General features: G+C 42.7%; 1 pseudogene; it reads right to left on the reverse strand.

The window, feature by feature from the left end:
* Positions 1-783: 783 nt before the first annotated feature.
* Positions 784-1,217, reverse strand: LOC147718445 (thioredoxin pseudogene; annotated as a pseudogene).
* Between the last annotated feature and the right edge of the window lie 6,243 nt (positions 1,218-7,460).

Below are 7,460 nucleotides of genomic sequence, written 5' to 3' on the forward strand. Positions count from 1 at the left end.
GCTCTGTGGCCTTGAGGGGTGATAACAGTGTTGCCTTCGCAGGTGCAGATGCCTCATGTATGAGTTCATTGTTCACCCTCTGCTGAGCCCAGTACTTTTCCAGTCTGGGCGTGGTTTTACTCTGCCATGCTATGTGATAATGTATTGCTGTGATGAGAGAAGTCAGTCCTCTCGATGCACTCCCTGGGTTGTAGACCTGACAGGGCCCATCTGCAGATGAATATTATGGCCAATAAAATATATTTCTAATTCTTCTCCACTGCCTGGCTGGCTTATTATATGAGAATGATAGATGAGTGAGGTAAGTCGCTCAGGTGGATTTGAGCCACTCTTATCACATTATTTTTTATTTTAAATGTGTAAATACCTAACGTGTTGAAACCGTGGCTCCCAAGCAGAAGATCGTTTTTTTATAGTTACCTTTTTTTTCCTTAATTTTTTTTTCTTTATTATCTGAATATCAGGTATCAAAGAGTAAGTTGCACTTTGATGCTCGGTGCCGATAAGGTATCATGATGAAAAAACCTCCAGCAAAGAAAATTACAAAACTAAGCACGCACCATATTCTGGGGCAGTACAGAGGAGACATTGAAAGACCCCTGAACACAAGACAACACTGGGAGATACTAGCTCCTACTGTAAAAAAAATGATAATTTACATGAAGCAGTAGGATTCTGGGATCAGGCCAATTCATGCATCCTGAGAGCGACATAAGTTTCCTATATGGGCAGTTCCGCCTGATGATCTCCTGTATTTCCACGCATCACTTGCAAAGTCTTTGATCAAAACCCCGAAGATATAATATAAAAACACAAAGCTCAAATCACTTTAAATGTTTCACTTTTTCTTCCAGAGTTGCTTGATTTGCTCCTGAAAAGTCGTCAACCTTCTGGCCGTTCTTGTAGAAATGGAATGTCGGCATGCACTTAATAACGCAGTGCTGTGCAACGTCCGGGGCATCATCCACATCCACGTTTAGGAAGACTACATCCGGGTTATCGTTGCTGAGTTTCTCAAAGAAGGGTGCAATCATTTTGCATGGTCCACACCACGTAGCTGTAAAGTCAACCACCACCAGTTTGCCACCTACATTCTTCAAGGCTTCGTTGAATTGTTCCAGATTGCAGATGAGGTGCACCATCTTGAAAGCTGGCTAACTGACGTTGAACAGGAGCAAGATGTGATCGCCTCTCAAAGTCCAAGCCCAGTGCGCGCACCCGCCGTCCTTCGTAGTTTATAGGTCTCTGTTATCTTTTTTAAATAAAAATCTAATTATGCAAAGTGTTGTTGGTTAAACTGCAAGGACTGTCTGAAAAATTCCACACAGAATGGGTCCACTTTGCACCCGTGGTTTAAGGAAGATGTGTCCCATGGATGGCTAAGACAGACCAAACCATGTCATAGTTGCAGAATAACTACAAACCACAGTAAAAATGTTCAGTCTATAGTATTTTATGGGATGTGAATTTCATGAAAATCTGTCATGCATATTCTGGACCTATGCTGGACACCTCTCTAATGAGGACCGGCCCCCACAGTGCAAGGATACTCAAACCGATTGTGTATATCAGGCTGTGTCAGAGAAATCACAACCGTCTCCATGGCGCAGACTATGTACCCTCTCATGAATACACACTCACGCACACTCTCACACATGCACGTGCACACTCACACAGATGTGCACATAAAAGCATGTACAAGCAAACCCACACTGATACCCATAAATACACAAACTCACACATCATGTGCCCCCACACATACCCACTCACATATACAAATGCACACTCACACACACCTGTTAAACACACACACACGTGCTCACACGCACATCCTCACACAAACTCACACACATGCACACTTACATGCTCACGCCCCTCACATATACTCATTTATAAGCACAGACTATAAAACTTTGAGAAATGAGTACACTGAATACTCGGAAAAACCATGTTTTTTTTAAACAATATGAATTAATTATTTCAACTTAAAATACATTGGCACAGCCAATAGGTCGGATTATAATTGAAAGTGAATGGATACTTCAGTCAATGCAGTCCCTAATCCATCCGTCCATAGTGGCATAGGAAGGGGGGTGCGGTGGGTGTCATCACTGAGGGGGGGGGTGAGAAAATGGGAAAATTATGTGTTTTAAACACATATTTTTGCCATTTTGTCAAGCTGGGGGTGACAAGAAACTTCCCACACCGGGTGCCGCCTGACCTTGCTACTCCACTGTCCGTCCAAACACTCATTCACTCGTCTCCATGCTCATGCATCACTTTGTCCACTAATTGACTCTTTCTTGTGATCTTGGTTCATATGCATCACAACTTTTTTTGACTCTCACCTGATCACCTTCATTGAAGATCTTAGGAGGGAGTTAGCGAGCCTGTCCGAAAGGTCTAATAAGGAGACATTGATAGTTTGGCCGGGGGGTTTCAAAACGAGGTTGTGTGGGAACAGGGGCCCTATGCCTGCGGTATGGAGACAACAGATGGGGAAGACTTCCAGCACACCCCCTTTGGAGAGGCTCTGAATCGAGCGATGACCACCAGCTCTTTAGTATTTGTTAAAGACTATAAGGCACTGGGAGACCCTTTAACCGCTACGTATAAGAGGGTAAAGGGGCTCGAAAGGTGAGATGGATTTTATTATGGTACCCCGTGATCTAACTAATTTGATATTTGACTACAATGTACCTGCCTTCTGTAACAGCGATCACAACCCCCTATTTGAATTACTGGACCTTCATTTGTTGGGGGCATTAGGGAAGCAGGAAAGTCAGACCCCCTTTCACTCATGCAGTAAGGGTGTGAGGGTAAAATGGGAAAGGGTGGATAGGGAAGCTATATCAGCACTCACCCTGGAGGAGGAGCCCCTCAGAGATAATCTCTAATGCTTTTAGGACCTTATGTATCTACATAGATAAGGGGTTAAGGCAGAATAAAGCTCCTAAAAGATGGCCACTTATTGGCTGATTTAATCTTATCTGCACTTCGGACCATAGGAGACTGAAACTAGCCCTCTCCTCCAATCCACACGCTAAAGGTGATGTGCTGTGCACTAGGAGAAGCTATAAATCTACCCTGGAGGCTAGGATGTCAGAGTAGTTAAGAGCAGATGCATGGGGGGCGGGGGGGGCGACTTGGAAAATACTTCTCACACAAAGGATTCTGCATTCATCTGTAAGGTCGTTAATGGGCATTTTTCTCAGGGTTTGAAAAGTCCTCATTGGACATGCTCAGGGGCGTAATATAAGCACCCCGCAGCCCGGGCAGTGTGGGAGGGGGAGGGTGCCCTGAGCTCTAAGGGCCCCCCTCAGCAAAAGTGCTAGATGGTGGGCCAGGGTCGGGGCCCTGGGGCCTCCTCCATGTACTTTGCAGGGGGGGCCCCCTCAAGTTTCGTTATGCCACTGAACTGGGGAACATAGTTCGAATTTCGGCAAAGACCCGCAACAAACTGTGATTCTGGGCAAATCTCTTAATCTTCCTGTGCCTAACAAAAATGAATGCGTCCTCATGTAACGCAATTGGTGGTCGTGTAAAGCGCTCCGATACCTTTCGGGTCAAGTTCTCGCTAAATAAAAAATCTGTTAAAAGTTGATGTTCTGCTTGTGGTGAAAATGTTTGCGTTTTCAACAAATACATGTGGACAGAAAGCAAGAAAAATGCGTTTAATTTGATGTGACATTCCATATCTTACATTTAGTGCAAACAAATGCTATGTATTTTAAAATGTCACAGCATTTTCTGAATAATGTTTGTTTTTCAAAGCATTTTAGGGGGAGTTGAACTTTTAGCAGGCTCGCTCTTTTTCTTTTTCCTCGGGTCCCTGCTGGTCTGCATTGCATTTTCCCAACAGGAGATGTTTTGGCTAGGGTACTTTTCATTCGCTCATTTTATTGTTCATTCTGCATTATTTTTACTTTGAGCTCTTTTGACGGACGTTAACTTCAAATTACTTGGCATAAAGTGCACTTGGTTTAATTGACCTTAATAACAAACTTGATGGACAAGTGCCCCATGAAGGACTCTGCTGGTCTGAGCACACAAGGTCATGCTGTGAAGCCAGGAAAATTTTTTCTTATTCTAAATGACCAACATTTGCTTGACTTCTTTTCAACTGAATGCCTATAGTTTAACAATTTAAGTGCCAAAAGCATACAACCGATTTTCTGTATTAAATTATTTGTGCTGACTACAATACAAATGTAATTTTAACTATAGTACTTAAATAAATCTAATGATAAGAGCCAAGAAAGCAGCTTTCTGAAAATTATTTTAGCATCTTTTTGAATTAATTTGGTCTTTCACTCATCCTGAGGTTCGACCCTTTCTGTAAAGGGAAAAGAGTCAATAGTGTTTGGTGGAGAATAGAGACAAGTAAACATTTTTGAAGAACTCCCAGAGCAAAGGTTTTTGTTGGAGAACATCAGGGCGATTAATGTATTAATTTGGACTTTAGTTTGGAGATTTCTATGGGCAGTGTACTCCGCCTTGAGGCACCCTTTTCCTGTGTAGAAACAAAGGGAGAGACAGGGAGATTGAGAAACACTCTCTTATTCCCCGGTTTAAGGCTATACAACAACAGAAGAGAGGTTACATGTGTCTCAGAAGCCACAGAGACGGAGCCATGTAAAGAAACTGCCAGCCAGCCCAATTTGGGAGGATAGGAAAGTCCTCACACACCGACCTAGTCAGTGTCATGCTTCATCATAGGGCCCCACCTCGGAGGTGGAGTACCTCCTCGGTGTGCTACGACGCCAGGAGACTGCGGAGCAGGTTGTGTGATAAGGCGTGCAGTGAAAAAGATAAAGTAAAAGTGTCTAAAGGGTATCTAAAAAAATACTTTATTGGTAGATCCCTATAGCACAGTTTAAAATAGGTCTTATGTGTCTGAATTTATAGCCAAAGGTAATGGATTGGTTTAATTCAGAATATTACAGTCAGTCAACATGTTTCAGCCTTCAGTTGGTTTAAATTTACCTCGGCATTCGTCAGGACTAGTGTAACCCCGGTGGTATGGATTCTCTAATCATCCACCCTACCTGAGGATGTGATAGTGAAAAAAGAAAAATTGTGAAAAAAGTGCAAAAAGTAAGGGTGGACAATTGTCACATCCCTAAAATCCTGGTTTAGGATATATCTGCACCTGTGGGAAAGAAAGACAGACACAAACAGACATACAGAATGGACACAATGTCAATGAAGAGTATGAGTTCGATAATCTGTCCAAATGTGCTCCGTAAAGTGGCAAGGCAGTGTCTGTTGTTATACACTCAAATTAACACCATCCATATAACCCCAAACAGGATTATACCACTAACAGTAGGTAGTGAAGTGCAAAACAGTGCTAAAAATGTGTATAAATACACATACAGGAAATGGGGGAAGTTAAAATATCCAAGTGATGGTTCTTACTACGAGAGATCAATGGACCAAGGGTCAGTGACCTACTCATGTGTACATCACCATATCAGAAAATAATCTCACTTTAAAAATTGAGCTAAATGCACCATGGGTCTCGGGAGGGGGGTGGGAACGTCCCTGGCACATCCTGTGAGGAGAAAAAGGAGCAGACAAAGGAGCCATCAGTTACGTTATTACTTAGCTCAGATGTTTCAGTAGCGTGATCCACGAGTGAAAGAAGCGCACTCAGCGTTCGCTACCCTCGTCAGCACCTAGCTTAGCCTCACGACCGGACCCCGAAGATCCAGAGCCGGGTCGATCGATGTTTTTTAAAAGGGTGGTAGCGTTGTTGAGCCCGCTTCCGGGTGGGCGTCACCTGATCCAAACCGAGGCACCTTGTCTGGAGGTAGTGTGCATGATGTTCTTGAGGTGCTATACAGGCGCACTGATAGGGGGAGAGGTGATGTTCTAGTATGTTACAGGACATTTATAGATCACGTGTTCACCAGAAGGTTTCTTGGCGCTGTATGTTGGTCCAGTTTAGGAGTGGTGAGAATCAGAGGCTTTTGATGTAGCCGGTAGACGTGTGTCTTGCACAGGATGAGGTTATGTATTATTTTTGGGTGGACAATATTGTGTTGTTCTTAAGAAGGTGTTTTCAGGAACATCATGGTTGTTTATTATGCGTCGACTATATGTATTTTGCGTGTTGAGATTTTGATAGATTCATAAGTTAAGGGCTCAGGCAGAGTGTCTGTGGAGGATTAAAATGTGGCATGCTTGGTCCCCCTAATTTACGTTTATGACTTCCCTAATGGTCTAGGTGTGTGGACTAATTTAGGACAGAATAGTGGTAGCAGTTGATTTACACAAAAAGGGTAAACTATTTAAGGTCCCAAGTCAATTGTCGTATGTTGTGGCCTGTCTCTAGGTGTGATTGTGTAGCACTTTTTAGTGATGGTGTACTTATGGTGAGATTGAAATTTCTTCCTGTTTCCCGATGATCACAGACACATTTGTTAATTATTTTTCTGAAAAGAATAGTGATTTTGAAATCCACCATTTTTATATTAATTTGCTTTTGCTTGTTTATTTGTTTGAGTGTGTGATTTTAACAATGGGTCCAATGTCTGCTGGATGTGAAAAGATGTTTGATGGGACAACCATCTCCCCCACTTGGAAGCCCAGCTCACACAATGCGTATTAAAGTCATGATGCATATATTTGATTGTAGTTGAAATAGTAGAATAAGGCAACAGAGAGTGATAAAAAGTTACAGTTTCCTAAGAATGGTACATTTGATTGTTTTAAAAGTTAGTTTTCTGAAATGTCTGTTTGATATGAAACTCCATCCAAGGCCTACACAGTTTGAAGCACTGAATTAATGGACTCACCAGCTAATGAAAAAACAAATCAGAAATGCATTAAAGCAGGCATCTCCAACAAGTAGCTCGTGAGCTACTGGTAGCTCTCCAGCTCCCTTAGAGTAGCTCTCCTGTTTGCTACTAAATTAGAAGCTTGGTTGATTTAATATATTTATACCAAACAGAAAAGTTTTTAATTGAGAAAATTATTATTATTATTATAGATTTTATAAAGCGCTTGGTTACACCTGCTTGTGTGTCCCCGCGCTAGAAGCTGCTGTCTGTTTCCTTAAGAGTGGAATTCTTGTTGCGGCTCGAAGCCCTATTTGAGACCTTGAGAGTTGGGAAACAGGATTGTTTTCAGTTCTGTACGGAATATCAGTTCGGATTTTTCCAGTCGCATCTTCTCTGGCAGCTTGTTCCACAGCTTAGCGGTCGAGACTCTAAAGGATTTTCCACCCATTCTTACTCTTTTTATCTTTGGGACCTGCACCAGTCCCGTGCCCCATGATCTTAATTGGCGTATGGGTTCATACCGTTTAAGATAGTTGAGCAGGTACCTAGGGCCTTTCCCGTTTAGGATACGATGTCCTATACAGAGGGCCTTAAACCTCACCCGTTCCCTAATAGGGAGCCAGTGAGGTGTTTTTAGAGCCTTTTGTGAAGATGCCATTCTGGGCAGTTGAA

The sequence above is a fragment of the Lissotriton vulgaris genome, chromosome 4_1 (genome assembly GCF_964263255.1).
Source record: "Lissotriton vulgaris chromosome 4_1, aLisVul1.2, whole genome shotgun sequence".
NCBI classification, from domain to species: domain Eukaryota; kingdom Metazoa; phylum Chordata; class Amphibia; order Caudata; family Salamandridae; genus Lissotriton; species Lissotriton vulgaris.